Here is a 16,316-nt window from a genome sequence, read left to right as displayed (position 1 = left end):
GACGTCCCTTAATGTGCGCTTGTGCTCCCTCTTGGGGACGTGGGTGACATATACACTACTAGAAAAAGGCCTGTTAGTGGCGCACCTATTTTTGCCATTAATGGCGAACTATAGGTGCGCCACTATTAACACGCCATTAGTAATTGTTAGTAATGGCGCACCTTTGATGCGCCATTGGTAATCCAAATACTAGTGGTGGTGCGCCACTACTAACCCTTAGGTGCTCCACTGGTATTCCCACCAGGTGCGCCACTAATAGCCTTATAGGTGCGCCCCTAGTAATAAAGGAAGGTGCGCCACTAATAAGGACTTAAATGCGCCACTAGTAATGTATTTGGCAAACAAAAAAAATCCAAATTTACAGAAAGCAACCTATAAGGAAAAATAATTTAAAAACAAAAAATGAAATAGAATCATAATTTTTATTATAGTAAGAATATTACAATGTCTTTACAAGTTTCCAATAAAAGGAAAATTGCAAGGAAAAAAAAGAAAATCCTAAAACTAATCTTCTAGTAATCTTTTCTTCTTTTTCTTCACTTTATCCCTGCAAAATGTAACAAAATAAACAGAAAGACACACAAACTATTTATAACATGTCAATACTGTCATTTTTTATGCAGAACTAGATATGAGCATATATTTCTAGAATTACATGGTGTGAATATTGTATGAGTAAGATTATAATGGAAATGAATTTTGATAGGAGCCCACTTTCGACGAGTATTTATCTGATAGAGATAAATAATCAGGGCATTTACCTTTTGATAATATTATTATACTATACTACCAGTATACTACTCCACTTGGATTTTTTAGATGAGCAGATCTGATATAGACATATGTTCAAGTGGCTATAGGTAGGCTTGAAGAATTCTCATCGGTTCAAGTGGCTACAGGTAGTTGCACAGCTGGAATATAGACTACTAGTACTATTTGAAAAGAAAACAAGAGCAAATCTAAACGTACTAGTTAGATCCGATCACATTGAGCTAGAAAGAAAATTCATCAGGAAACAGATAGCCGGCGACTTACTTCCAGACGTTGAGGATCTCGTTGTGCCCGGCGAAGACGCTGCGGAGCGCGTCGCGGACGGACTGCTCACAACGATAGCTCCAGCAGATGAACTCGTTGTCCTGCAAGTAGTCCAGCAGCCAGGAATTAAAGATAGGAGGGCTAGAACTGAAAGAACTAACATCTTAGAAACCAACAGGAGATAATTCATATATGCAAAATACATATGAAGTGGTATTCACCAAATTAGCTGAAACATGAACGAAATGTTTTAGCAGTACCAATGATACCTGTCAAATTAATTGTTCCTGTCATGACAATGTAAAAGTAGTACTTGCATGCCAATGAAGACTTGCTAGTGTCAGATTCTATGAGGTTCAGGACATGTGTAATTGTGCCAAGTTCACTTGTAATGCCATTATTCATGATCTGAACTTTATCCTCCACAAAATAAAATAACAGTTGATCCATGCGAATGATACTTAATTTTGAAGCTACTGTTAATTTATAAACTGAATATAAAGTGAGTTTATAAATTCAGAAACAGAAAATTCAGTTAGGCTACTGTTAACTGAATTTTGGAGTGTATACTTAACAAAGGCTTCATTTGAATGTACAGTCAAATTAAAAAAATGTGTTCATGGGGCAGCAGCACTAAGATTCGATAGTTTTCTGTCGGCCAACATATATATGGATAAATCAGAGATTAGACATGCATATAAAAGAAGGAAAATCAAGAAATATTAATCAATTGGGGTAGTCATGGTGTACTCAGTTTTATTATGGTGGCCAACTTTCAATATGTGTATATGTTTGAACAAAAAAACTGTGGAAATAATGATAACGAATGGAACTGAATAGGTTATCAATAATTAGAGATGTAGTGGGCAATCAGGAACAATACTTAACAGCATGATCCTGGAGTACTTTACATTTATTCTATGCCCTTACAGTGAAGTTACTGCATCATATTTCAACTACAACAGTTCAGTATTGCAAATATGAACAAGACTGGGAAAAAACAAGAGCTATGGAAATTTCTAGCAACAGAATCACTTCAGAAAGTTTAATATCACCAACTATCAAAATCTATGGTTAAACTGCAGGGTGCCGGTTGAAACACACTGCAAGTGTTTGGAAATGGTATCATACTGAACACTAATCAACCTTGAGTTCGGCATTCCTTTTCAAAACAGTAGCTTATACCAATATCTTGTGCTAGTAAGTGGCAAATACTCCCTCCATCCCACAATATAAGAGCGTTTTCCAAACTAACATAGCTTGAAAAACGCTCTTATATTATGGGACTGATGGAGTAGATGACATGTAAAGGAGCCTAGTTCATAGCCTTTATTTATAAGAAGAACATAAGCTGCATGGATCTGCACAAGATGTTATGAAGGAAAATGCACCATATTTAGATACCATGTCATTAGTAGGCGGCTGCCCTTGGTTCCTCATCTTCCTGAGCAAGTGAACTCTCTCATTTTTAACTCTTGTCATGCAATTTGCCCTAAGCTGTGGATCAAGACAACAGGGGACAAGGAGAAATTATGAGTAATACGAGATGAAGGAACATAAAAGTTATAAGATTACATGCAACACTGACAGGCAATGCGAGATGGCACCCTAGAGGCAGCTCAGTCCAAAACCTACTCTAAAGATTCATGGTTCCTAACAAAATAGCAGAAAAATGCTTGACTTCACGACACAGCTGACACCCTATTGGCAGTTCTAGGCAATCAACCGAACACCTTGCGCGCATGGCGGCAGCACCCGTTGTCCAGCAATCCAACAGTAGCATCACGCTTCAGACTCCGGCCTGCTGCTCGCGGCATGACAGCATAGAACTAGCCGCACCGCCGGCGAGATGGGCTGGGAATGGAACAAAGTCAATGTACCTCCTCTCTCCAGTTTGGGCGGCGTGATTTGTTGGGAACCCTCCGGGGGCGAGCCGAATCCATCGTGGCGGCTGGCCGCGCCGATCGCCGGGAGACGAGGCTCCCGCCGGGCCCGACCCCTTCGCCTCTGCTCTCTCTTGGTCTCGCCGGCGTGGAGAGCGAAGGCCTGGGGACACGTGCTTCTCGCCGCGGCGCCTGCTCCGGGAACGCCTGGGGAAGATTTGCCTCGCGCGACAGAGGAACAGAAGATCGCGAGAGGACGGTGGATGGTGGGATTGATGGTCCGGCGCGAGGCGGCGAGGGGAGCTCCTCCTCCTGCAGCTCGGCGGCCTCCACACCCCGGAGCAACGCCCTCGCCGGAGGACGTGGTCACCAGCTCTCCTCTGGATCCGATGAGGAGGGTTGGGGAAGGAGCTCACCACGGCTCCACGCCCTGGATCTGGTGTGAGGGAGGGGAAGGGGGCTCGCCGTGGTCGGAAGGGAGAGGAAGAGGCGGGCGGCCGGGGCTTCCCGATCTAGATCGAAGTCGAGGGAGGTGGGTGGGTGTGTCAGGAGGAAGGAGAGGGGAGAGAACATGACTAGAGGAAGGGGATAAGGGGTGATAGCAATGGCGCACTGGTAGGGGGTGCACCATACGTATAGATAGCAATGGCGCATCTCTTACTGGTGCGCCATTACTAGTTAAAACTAGTAATGGCACACTTTCCCCTGGTGCGCCACTGCTAATTCTGAGGAGGGGTGTGGGGCCAGGACAAAACTAGTAATGGCGCACCACACACCAGGTGCGCCATTAGTAATATGGCCACTAATGGCGCATCCATATCTGGTGCGCCACTGCTATATAGTAGTGGCGCACCACATACATGGTGCGTCATTAATGTCCATATTAGCTATAGCCGTTTTTGTAGTAGTGATATCATGTTCACCGTTTTCACCTCAGGGGGAAACTCCTTCTGTCCCCTAGTGTTCGAAGGGCGGGGCTCATCATCGTCCTTGCTTTGAGGTCCTTTCCCCTTATGTTCGGTATTTAATTTACCGGCCTGTTTAAAAACCCAACATTTTCTGTTGGTGTGGTTGGCAGGCCTGTCAGGGGTGCCTTGAATCTGTCAAGGCCTATCCAGTATTTTATCCAAATTGGATGGACTGTCCCTGTTAACTTTGAACGGTTTCTTCTGCTGGCCGGATTTAGAGCCACCGAATCCAGCGTTTACTGCCCTATCCTCTGCTTCTTCATTGTTGTTCCAATGCTTGTTTTTACTGCGCCATGGCCTTCGATTGCCATCCCTTGGCTCAGAGGTGCCTGTCGGCGTTCTGGGAACGGGGGTCCCCAGACTTGCCTACCTGCGGCCCACGGGCGTGGCTGTGCTAGCAGGCCTATACGGCCCATCTTCATCAACAAGGCACTCAAGATCCTCACGAGGGGCCAAGCCTCGCGAGGCAGACGACGCAAGACCTCCTCAAGAGCGGCCTCACCAGGTTGCCTTGTGAGGAGCGGAGAGATCAAGGTAGGGCAAACCTCGCGAGGTTCTCGTGACATGAGCCATGACGATCAAGATCAGGCGGGCGCCAGGCAGGCGCCAGCGCGCGCGGCGTCCTTGTTTCCTCTTTAGTGCTAAGGGGGCAAGCGTAGCCACAGAGGACCGAGGCATCAAGCAAAGGTTTCCATATCGGTGCAACGAGACCAAGACCAGCAGGACGGCAAGACGGAGGTCACCATGGAGTCCAAGACGGCGTCACCACCAGAGCCTTTTGCAGGCGAAGACCGCTTTTGTCAGGATGAGTTGTACTAGTTGTCCCCTTTCAAATTGGCCGTTGTTGGCTCCCTTCCCGCTCAATATTTGGGGAGAGGACCAGGGCCTATATATGTAGAACTAGCCACCACCGTAGGGGCTAACTCATTCAGAGGCATCTCACCTAATCGTTAGCCACACACCGAGCACAAGAACACCTCAACCTCAGGAGGTTGTTCTTCCCCTTGTACTATTCATCATTAGCCCAAGAGGCAATCCACCACCACCACACTGGAGTACGGTATTACACCACAATGGTGGCCCGAACCAGTATAAATCTTGTGTCCCATGTGTTGTGAGTTCGTCGAGCTCGTTCTTGAGATCTTAGCTAGTTAGGACGTGGATCAGTAGGGAGGAAATCTTCGCACGCACCACAGTGTTCGAACCTTGAGGGTTTTGCCGGAACCCGTGATACGACATTTGGCGCGCCAGGTAGGGGTGCGCCGGAGCCTCTTCCCCACCAGTCGATCCGCCAACGCTCCGCGGTTACGATGTCCGGCGACCCGAGGGCTGATGCCGACCTATGGGCAGCCTGGCCCGCCCGGGCGGCGCCGCCTGCCCAGGAAGACCTCAACCCCACGCTCCAGGCGGCACGGGCGCCACCTAACGCTACTGGGCGCGAGCGGCCTGGCCAAGCACCGTCCACCCTTACTCCACGACAAGCCCGAGCCGCTGCAAGGGCCGCAAGCCATGCCGCAGCGACGGCGCCACACACCCGGCGGGAGCAAGCGAACATGCGGTCCGCTCTCACGGTGGCGCGGGAGCTGCTGCGGTGCCAGCTGATGGAGAGCAGCCGGGATGCGCTGCTAGAACGCGTCGCCGAGCTACTGGACGCAGCTGCCATGAGAGCGCCGCCCTTCTGCTATCAGCTCATGCCCCAGGCGGCGGCCAGGTCCCAACGCGGGCCTCGCCGCGCCCGTGTGCTCCCGGGAGCATCCAGGGGCCCCGTCGACATCAACATGACCCACAGTGGGGGGCGCCCTGCCGTGCCCGCACCACCCCAGATGGGTGCGGGCATAGGTGTTGCCGCGTACGGTCCCATCGGAGTGCCGCCCTACCATCGTCAGGATAGCATGACCGGCTGGGCAACATGGAGGGTGGAGCACTTCACCGAGGTCTTCGGGGCAGCGGCCTCGGAGGCCTATGTGCCCCGCATGATGGCCCAGGAGTACACGCCAGAGGACGACCCTGGCTCGTTCCTCGGGCCAGGTTGGGAGGAGGAGGCGTTACGAGCTGAATCCTTCCAGGAGCCGCCAGAGGGCCCCACCAACCGCGCAGTCGACAACAGATATGGGGTACCACTAATTCCTTAGGAGCAATCTTACGCAAACCATGGGTTGCAGGAGGATCAGGTCACCACAGCGGCTGGCGGCCCCAGCTCGGCGACCTCCCTCCCGCCAGGGGGATCGTGCTGGGGGCCGCACGAGAGGAGTCAGGAGCCAGATCCCTCCCTGCGTCGCACGGAGCAAGGTCCCCCCCAGATGTAGCCCTCTGCTGGTGTCCGAGGGCGCCGCAGAGGACCCGTGGTCGCCGAGGGCGCCACTAGTGTCCCCTTTGTCCCTTTGGTGGCGTCCTGGTTTCCGGTCGTCCCCAACGGTGGCCGAGGGAGGCGCAAGGCGGGGCCCTCATCTGGCGATATGAAGTAAGTCTCACGCCTGTGAAGATCGCCGCCCGTGACACTCTCACGTAATAATGAGTGGGGCTGTACATGCCCCGGAGTCTCCGGAGAGCCGCCCTCGGGCCTCGGGGGCTCCCTCCCACACCCTAGTGGCAGCACTTAGCTCCGCGCTAGTGAGAAGACTTGAAGACCAGAAGACTAGACTAGGTGCCGGACGCGGCCATTTGCTTTGGATCCCTTTTCTGCAGCCTTTCCTTCTGGATTTGGATTTAAGCTGAAGTTGAATTTTTATCGATGCGCGCAGGGGGTGCCTTTTCTCGTTCAAGCAATTTCTTGCCGCCTGGTTCTTGCCTTGTTCTGAAGCTCGCGCTCGCTGCCTCCCCCTCGCAGGCCCCTCGCGAGCAGGGCTGGGCGCGGCACGCGCACCACGCGCGCCGGTCGGCGCTAGATCCCCGCGAGGCCCTCTTGGGCGGATCAGCAGGCCCTTCAGGAGTTCCGCGGCAACTCACGACCTTACAATCCAGTTCGGGGCCCGCCTCAGCTATGGTAAGATGCAATGGCAAAACTTGCCGCCAGACTCATGGATCCAGGAAGGCGCACACTCGGCTTGACATATAAAAGTAAAAATTGCGATTTGTTTACATGAGGGGCTCCCCCTCTCAAAATGCTCTCACAATCTCTTGGGGCCACGCCCAAATTTTTGCATACAGGGTAAAACAGTAAGGGAACATGGGATCAGCCAGATATGTCGCTCGCCGCGTCCTCCACGTCGTCTTCAGATGCACCGCTGGTGTCGCTGTCACCATCGTTGGCGTCGCCTCCACCAATGCCGGCATCGCCATCGTCAACCATGTTGCCTTCGTCTGCAGTGACCACCACAGCGTCGTCTTCGAAAGCGAAGGCTCTGACCAGCGCATCCACGTTATCCTCCACCCATCGTGCCAGGTCGCCACGGATGGCCTGCGGTACGGGGTCAATGGCGGCATCGAAGTCGAAGTCGGGGAAGGTGTTCCGAAGATGGCTGAAGACACGGGAGAACGCGCGCCCGAGCAGGCCCCGGCTTCTCTCTTCCACAAGCTGGCGAGCTCTATCAGACCGGTCTTCCAGGCACGTCACCACATCGGCAAAGAAGCGAAGGTGACTGGCATAGTCGTTCGAGTGTGGGTGCAGAGCATTCTCGTCGCATACGTGGCCCAGCGCCGCGTTGACCCTGATCCTAAGGTCCTGGAGCATGGGGGCGTGTTCACGCTCAAGCATCCGCCGCTGAAGCACTTCCTCCCTATTCTGCCGCGCAACGGACTCGGCATCGTCAACCCGCTTCTGAAGAGAGAGCAGCTCGGTGCGGGCGGAGGCCAACTCCGCCTGCGCTGCGACCAGGGCGGCCGCCGTAGCCTCCTCGCGCCTCTCCACTTCAGGTAGCTTGGGCCTGAGGGCGGCGGCCCTACCCGCGTCCTCCGTCCCCGCAAGCTTCAACCTCAAGATATACCTACCCTCAAGATCCGCGCGAGCCTCGGCCACCCGGCGATCAACCTCCTCCTGAGCTCTGGCCTCGCGCGCATCGACGGTGTCCTCCACTTGGGTGACCTGGCGCTCCCTTGTCTCTAACCGCTCTAGCTCGAGGCTGCGTTCCACAGCTTCCAACGCCATCGCCTCCTCAAGCTTCCGGATCTCTTCCTCCTCGGCGGGTGCCCCCCTCATTGACGCAAGGGCGGCTTTGCGCGCCTCCACCTGGTGCTCCAGGGACGCGCTCCAGGCCTGGAGCTCCCACGCGCGCTTCTCTGCGGCCTCACAACGGCGGTCAGCCTCGCGAGCCTCCTCCAAAGCTCGGGAGCAAGCTTCATGGGAAACCTTGAGGGACGCCTCGGCCTTCGCATTATCCAGATCACGCTAGTAACGGCCAAGGTTGATGGCCACCTTCAGCTTACGTCGTTCCTCCACCAGCCGAAGACCCTCGGCCTTGAGGTGCGCGTCAACGTCCGCGAGTTCACCACCGAGTCGGTTCATCGCGCCCATCGCCTCCTGGAAGAGTTCATGACGAACAACGCTCCGCACGCGCTCGAACTCAAGCGCACAACCCATCTCGTCCTCCGCTGTGGGGGCCGTGGGCGAAGCCTGGAGCGGTGCGCCCCCTCTCAGTAGGGGGCTGGGGGATGGCGCTGCCCCAGGCGCCATCCGGACCTCGCGAGGGGCCCGAACCAGATGGGGCCCGCTGCCTAAAGAGGAGCCGAAGACCGAAACCAGACAGCTGCAGTCCATTACCAGAGGAGGGGCCCTGGGCATGCCCGCCAAGCTCCGCGCCAGACGGTGGAGGAAGGACGACAAGACTGCAGATTCAAAGCGCCGTGGAGGCAAGCGTGCTTCTCCAATCAACCCTGCTCCAGGGATAGCATGCAGGCTCGGGGCGCCTAAGGCCAGCAGGGGAGTCGAAGAAAGAGGAGGCTGCTCCTCAGGAGACACAGCGGCCCTGACGGAAGGGGTCCAGAAGAGCCAACGTCAGGGAGGAAAACAACAATCAAGAAATCATAAGGTGCAGTACTTACTCGTCAACGGCGATGTACTTTCGTCGCTTCAACGGCCCGAAGATACCGCTGCTGCTCGAGGATCCTTTCCTCTTGCGGAGCTCCTCGAAGTCCACGCAAAGGCGACCGAAGCGCTGGACGTGGCCGCCGGCATGGGGTGCAGCCGGAGAAGTGCTCGAGGGGACAGCTTTAGGGGTGCCGGGTTGTGGAGAGCAGTCAGGCGCCGTCTCACCGCGACCTCCCGAGGCCTCCGGAGCTTCGGCCTCGGGAGCCCTGTGCTGTATCTTCTCAGCGACCGACACCAAGGAGGGAGAATCATGAGTTCCTGAGGATGACGCCCCAGGAGCCCCAGGCAGCATCTGCACCTCGGCACCCGAGCCGCCAGTCTTCGGTGGTGCTGGCCCCCCGCATCCACATTCGGGGCGAGCTCGGCGCCAGTGATGAAGAAGGGAACCACGTTGACAGGGTTCTCACGAGGCCCCACTAGGCCGACCGGACGCAGCCCCCACTCATCGAAGGAAGGCATGTGCTCCACAAATTCTGCCTTGTTCCTGCAGCGGTACAGTAGACAGCTCCTCCCGGGCATGTCGTCCGGTGATGCGGCCCCCGTCAGGACCTCAAGCATAGTTTGTCGCATCTCAAGAGGAAGCCCGGACTCCTGAAGTCTCATATGATCCTGGCTGTTGAGCAAGGCCCACGTCGGACGAGAATGGCGCTGGAGCGGAGCGACTCAGCACCTGACGAACTCCTTCACCACCATGGGCGCGGTCACGCCGCTGTCTTTCAGCCTCTTCAGCCTGAGCCAGACGGGGACAAGACAGGGGCTCGTGAGCTTCTCATGGGCCCAACCAGGGTTGGGAACGGCAGGCGCCAATGAAGAATGGAGCAGGGGGCTGAGCTCCCCGGCATTGACAAACACCCACCGTGTCCGAAACTCGCTCGTGGATGGACGAAGCTCGAAGTCGATCCCCGCGCCTGCTGTCACAGCCACAGCCTGGAAGCTCACGCACCCCGAGCTCTACCGGGGATCCATCAAGTGCAATGAGAAGAAGTGGTGAAGAAGGGCCATGGAAGGGGCAATGCCCACCATGGCCTCACAAAGAAAGGCAAAGACGGCAAGAAGAGTCACAGATTGGGGGTCGAGATGCAGCATGTGGATCTGGTAATGCTCAAGCACCGCGTTGAAACAGGCGGAGAAAGGGGGGACCAGGCCAGCCCAAAGAGCATCGATGAAGATTGGGACCTCGGTGGCTGCCCGGTCAATGCGAGCACGGGATGCCGGCCAAGCCGCCGTCTTCCCCCACTCATTGAAACTGGAGGCGAGCATGGGGCACACCTTTCCCATGGCCTCATCATTAAGCACCAGCGACCGGCCAACCGTGGGCTCGAGGCCGAAGGCGCGCCGGCGGGAGATAGAGGCTTCTTCCCCTTGTCAGCTTGTTTTGGCGCCATGGCGATGGAGTGGGCGGAGCGCAGGCCATATTGGGAGGAGGAGCAGAGTCTATGGGAAGCAGAGGAATCGGGGAAGTATGGCGTAGGCGATGGAAGGATAACTGTGTAGGTTGCGGGGGCCGTGTAGCCAGGCAGATTCCAAGGCAGCATGGGGAAGCGGAGAGGCCCACGTCCAATCAACTGCCATGCGTCGACCAAGGCTGCAGGCTTTTGGGGCCCGCGATGCTCCGTACTTGACCTTTGGCTTCGCCTCGAAGCCAAGCCCGAGCGCGCCTTGGGCCCGGGGCCTACTGTCGGCGTTCTGGGAACGGGGGTCCCCAAACTTGCCTGCCTGCGGGCCACGGCATGGCTGTGCTAGCTGGCATGTACGGCCCATCTTCATCAACAAGGCACTCAAGACCCTCGCGAGGGGCCAAGCCTCGCGAGGCGGACGACGCAAGACCTCCTCAGGAGCGGCCTCACCAGGTTGCCTCGCAAGGAGCGGAGAGATCAAGGCAGGGCAAACCTCGCGAGGTTCTCGTGACGTGAGCCATGACGATCAAGATCAGGCGGGCGCCAGCGCGCGCAGTGTCTTTGTTTCCTCTTTAGTGCTAAGGGGGCAAGCGCAGGCGCTGAGTATCAAGGCATCAAGCAAAGGTTTCCATATCGGTGCAACGAGACCAAGACCAGCAGGACGGCAAGACAGAGGTCACCATGGAGCCCAAGACGGCGTCACCACCAGAGACTTTTGCAGGCGAAGACCGCTTTTGTCAGGATAAGCTGCACTAGATGTCCCCTTTCAAATTCTTCCTTCCCGCTCAATATTTGGGGAGAGGACCAGGGCCTATATGTAACACCCCGCATGTAACTTGCCATATTTGTAACTCCGACTCTTGCCATTTTCGGCTTTGTGATATGATATTCCCTCCGTGGTCGGGTTTTTTTTTCGTTTTGCATTTTGTCATGTCATGCATTTTCATATCATATCATCATGTGCATTGCATTTGCATACGTGTTCATCCCATGCATCAGAGCATTTTCCCCGTTGTCCGTTTTGCAATCCGGCGCTCCTATCTTCTCCGGCGCACCCCTCTTGTTTTCTTTCATGTGCGGGTGCCAAACTTTCTCGGAATAGACCGAGGCTTGTCAAGTGGCCTTCATGTACCACCCGGAGACCACCGGTCAAGTTTCGTTCCATTTGGAGGTCGTTTGTTACTCCAACGGTTAACCGGGCATCCGCAAAGTCCATTTGAGTGTCCAACAAAAACCCTCCTAAAAACCAGCCCAAAACCCACCAAACCCTCTTCCATTCTCTAGGTCGTTCGATCACGATCGTGTGGGCGAAAACCGCACCTCATTTGGAGTCTCCTAGCTCCCTCTACCTATAAAACTCCATCCCCTCCCGAAAACGGTCGCAGTCCAACCCTAGACCCGCTCCTCGCGCCGCGCCGGACGCGTCCACCGCCGGCCGGACAAAACCGCCTCCGCCCGCAGCCAATAGGCGTGCACCACGTCATCCCTCGGGCGCCCCACATCGCCGCCCGCGCCGCAGGCCCGCCTGGCCCGAGGCCGGCCCGCCCGCGCCCCGTCCCGGGCCCGTGCCTCCCTGCCGTCTCCGCCGCCCGCCGCCGGGTCCCGTCCCCGCCGCCGGACCTCACCGCCATCGCCGGCCGCCGTGCACCGCACCGCCGCCTTGCTCCGGCCTCCCTCCGCCGGCGCCGCACCGCGCCCCCTCCCTTCGGCCGCCGCCCCGCCTCGCTTTCCCTCTCCTCCGGCCGTCGCCGACGGGCCCGAGCCCGACCTCCCTCGGCTGCAGCCCCGATCCAGATCGGTATAACCCTAGCGTTGACTTTTCCCCGTTCCCCGATTTTTCTAAGTCATATTTTTTCACAGCAAGTGCTCATGTTCCTCAGTGCATAACTCCTTGCATGTAGCTCCGATTCGCGCGTGTAATATGTCAAATTGTTCGTCCCGTGATGCTCTTCATTTTGTTCAATTGCACGATGTTCATTAGAGGTCATCATGATGCCCAAATCTCTGTTGGAAGAGGGCTAGTTGCTGTTATTCTCTGGTTCTTCTCAGAACTTGGAGATTTGTCATTTTTGTATCATTTATTATGTGCATCTTATGGGCATGAGCTCTACATGTGTTTTGAAGTATGCCATGCCATCTTTCCAAGGGTGTATGCCATGTATTTTTGTGATCTCTGTGGTGACTAGCACAAGCATGCACAGTAGGCTCCGTAATGTTTCTGATTTCAGGGACGGTAATTTCTCTAAGTCTTTGTCTGCTGTTATTTTGTTGCCAAGTAAATTTGATGCTACAGAGAGATCCATGCATATTTTGGAGATGTTCATTAACGATGTTTTCTAGCTATAGTTGTAATTGATCCATTCCTTCCCTTGTTTGCAATTATGGAGTGCCATAGCATGACTCAATCTTGCTCTACTTTTGCTATAAAATATTTCTGGCAGATTCTTAACATGATATGCAATTTTGCCAAGCTTATTGTAGTTGATCCATCCATGCTATGCAATTGTTCTTGCCATGGATAGCTTCATAATCATGCCATCTTTCTGTAGGTGTGCTTGGTTTGTCATGCATTGCTCCGTAGTGAGTGCATCAAGCTCACCAACATGCCTACATATTATTATTTCTGCCATGCTCTGTTTTCTGCTAAGTCTGAAACCTGATAACGAAACTTGCTATGTTTACACTGCCATGCCTTGTTTTGCTATGTTAAGTTCCTGTAGAACACTGCCATGCCTTGTTTTGCTATGTTAAGTTCCTATGCATTTAGTAGAACACTGCCATGCCTTGTTTTGCTATGTTAAGTTCCTGTAGCATGTTGATTTCGTGCTCTGAACATTGCTACCTGATGCTGTTTTCTGCTATGTCCAGTTTTTCACCAAGTCTGTGATCCTGTTATCTTTTGCACTTTTGCCATGCTTGTTTGAGCTTGATATGTTGTGAACTAGCCGTAGCTCAGTGTTCATCTTTTGTCAGGCATCTCCTGTAGATTACTGTCATATGCTTTGTTGCTATGTTGGAGTGCTGTAGCATTGTTGCTTGTTGCATTTTAAGTGCTATCTTGCTGTTTATCGCAGATTCGTGTCATTCTTGTTTTGCTTGCCATTTGCAAACCGTGCATCCGTTTCCGGTGATCTTTATATCGATTTCGACCGAAATCATCTCATCTTTCCAGTGGCATGCTTGGTTTGCCAAGGTACTGCCTTGTTCATCATTTTCCTTCCGGAGCACGCATATGCATCGCATATCATACATGTTTTGCATCATGTTGCTTGTGCATTTCTCGTGATTGATTGTGGTTCCGTTGCTTGTGTTCTTGTCTTGGGTAGAGCCGGGAGACGAGTTCGTGAACGAGGAACCTATTGAGTACGCTTACGAGGATCAAGCTTTCGACAACTCTGAGAACCTTGCAGGCAAGATGACCACCCCTCGAAATCACTTCTATCTTTGCTATGCTAGTTGTTCGTTCTATTGCCATGCTGCGCTACCTATCACTTGCTATATCATGTCTCCCATTTGGCCATGTCAGCCTGTAACCATCCTTTCCTAGCAAACCGTTGTTTGGCTAAGTTACCGCTTTTGCTCAGCCTTCTTATAGCGTTGCTAGTTGCAGGTGAAGTTGAAGTTTGTTCCATGTCGGAACATGGATATGTTGGGAAATCATCATATCTCTTATTTAATTAATGCATCTATATATACTTGGTAAAGGGTGGAAGGCTCGGCCTTATGCCTGGTGTTTTGTTCCGCTCTTGCCGCCCTAGTTACTGATATACCGGGATTATGTTCCTTGACTTTGCGTTCCTTACACGGTCGGGTGATTTATAGGACCCCCTTGACAGTTCGCCTTGAATAAAACTCCTCCAGCAAGGCCCAACTTTGGTTTTACCATTTGCCGCCTAAGCCTTTTCCCCCGGGTTTTCGCGAGCCCGAGGGTCATCTTATTTTAACACCCGGGCCAGTGTTCCTCTGAGTGCTGGTCCAAACTAGAGCACCGTGCGGGACCGTGCCTTGGCAACTTGGGTTATGTTGGTACCTGTACGCTTCGCTTATCCGGTGTGCCCTGAGAACGAGATATGTGCAGCTCCTATCGGGATTTGTCGGCACATTCGAGCGGCTTTGCTGGTCTTGTTTTACCATTGTCGAAATGTCTTGTAAACCGGGATTCCGAGACTGATCGGGTCTTTCCGGGAGAAGGTTTATCCTTCGTTGACCGTGAGAGCTTATGATGGGCTAAGTTGGGACACCCCTGCAGGGTATTATCTTTCGAAAGCCGTGCCCGCGGTTATGAGGCAGATGGGAATTTGTTAATGTCCGGTTGTAGAGAACTTGTCACTTGACCCCAATTAAAATACATCAACTGCGTGTGTAGCCGTGATGGTCTCTTCTCGGCGGACTCCGGGAAGTGAACACGGTCTGAGTTATGTATGACGTAAGTAGGTGTTCGGGATCACTTCTTGGTTGACGACCGCTCCGTTGCTTCTCTTCTCGCTCTTTCTTGCGTATGCTAGCCACCATATATGCTTATTGCCGCTGAAGCTCCACCTTATTACACCTTCCTTTCCTATAAGCTTAAATAGTTTTGATCTCGCGGGTGTGAGATTGTTGAGTCCTCGTGACTCACAGATTCTACCAAAACAGTTGCAGGTGCCGACGATGCCAGTGCAGATGATGGCGTCGATCTCAAGTGGGAGTTCGATGAGGAACGTGGTCGTTACTATGTGTCTTTTCCTGATGATCAGTAGTGGAGCCCAGTTGGGACGATCGGGGATCTAGCATTTGGGGTTGTCTTATTTTCATTTGGATCTTGACCGTAGACGGTCTATATGTTTGTATTTTGGATGATGTATGAATAATATTTATGTATTGTGTGAAGTGGCGATTGTAAGCCAACTCTTTATCCCATTCTTGTTCATTACATGGGATTGTGTGAAGATGACCCTTCTTGCGACAAAACCACTATGCGGTTATGCCTCTAAGTCGTGCTTCGACACGTGGGAGATATAGCCGCATCGTGGGCGTTACAAGTTGGTAATCAGAGCCATCCCCGACTTAGGAGCCCCCTGCTTGATCGAATCGCTGGCGGAGAGTAGGATTCTTTTTACTCCTCAGTCCCTTCGTCGCTCTGGTGAGGTCTCCTGACGTAGAAGTTTTGACTATTCTCTCCTCAAATTTCACAAAAAAAAAATTTAGGATCATGCGGGTATCTTGGAATCGTTCCGATGGTTTTGTGACGAGAACATTGTTCTTGGTGCCTCCTGTCATTTAGGGGTTGTGGCAGTGTCCCGGGGAGTTGAGCTCTGAGGTGTTGTCGTCACAATTTTATCGTTGCAGTTCTGGAATACCTGAGTTTCGCCGACATCGAAATCTCTTTTATGCAGTTGTTGGTGAGATCACCTCGACGCCACCTAGTACTGGGGCGGGAGTTCGGGAGTATTGCCATAACTTGTATAACAGATGTTTTTCGAAGGTTGAGGTAAACGATTTCCGAAGGTTTCTTGGTTATGTGTTGACGGATGGATACAGCTGGATCTAGGGATTGCTAGTTTGGGTGATATATTTTGTGTCCCCTGTATCGCCTACACCAGATTGCATAACCAGAAAGTTTCAGGAGTTTATAAGTGGGAATTCAAGTAGCCTTAGGATATCTTTCCGACAGATGCATGATATGAGATTGGGGTTCGATGTCGAGTGGTCTGCCTATACACGGTTGATTTTACAGTGGTCTCGTAGTGTCTTAAAGAGTCCATGGCTATGCCGACTTGGGGACGCTTCGTATGTCATGTGCACAGCCTTGTACATGATGGTGCTGTACGATTGAGCCCATGTGGGCCCCACCACGAAAACTTCGGACGAAATATCTATCATATGTTTGTTCCGGCTTATTCTGCAAGCCAATACTTGTTTTGTTTTATATTGTGGTATTCGAGTTGCTTCGAATTCATATGTTGATTCCATATCTTTTCTAAGTGGCTTCTCAACTTATGGAAGTGTGATGATTTACTACGGAATTCAT

At 52.8% G+C, this 16,316-nt stretch overlaps 1 long non-coding RNA gene across 1 annotated transcript; it reads right to left on the bottom strand.

Moving 5' to 3' along the window:
• Positions 1 to 408: 408 nt before the first annotated feature.
• On the bottom strand, positions 409 to 1,168 carry LOC141025355 (uncharacterized). The gene is made up of 2 exons (XR_012186833.1): positions 1,036 to 1,168; positions 409 to 547 (listed from the first exon to the last, which is right to left on the bottom strand). It is a non-coding gene; the product is annotated as an uncharacterized lncRNA (long non-coding RNA).
• Positions 1,169 to 16,316: the final 15,148 nt, after the last annotated feature.

Source organism: Aegilops tauschii, chromosome 6 (assembly GCF_002575655.3).
Source record: "Aegilops tauschii subsp. strangulata cultivar AL8/78 chromosome 6, Aet v6.0, whole genome shotgun sequence".
NCBI lineage: Eukaryota > Viridiplantae > Streptophyta > Magnoliopsida > Poales > Poaceae > Aegilops > Aegilops tauschii.
Note: the sequence above shows the minus strand (reverse complement) of the source record. Positions and strands in the feature narration are given on the sequence as shown.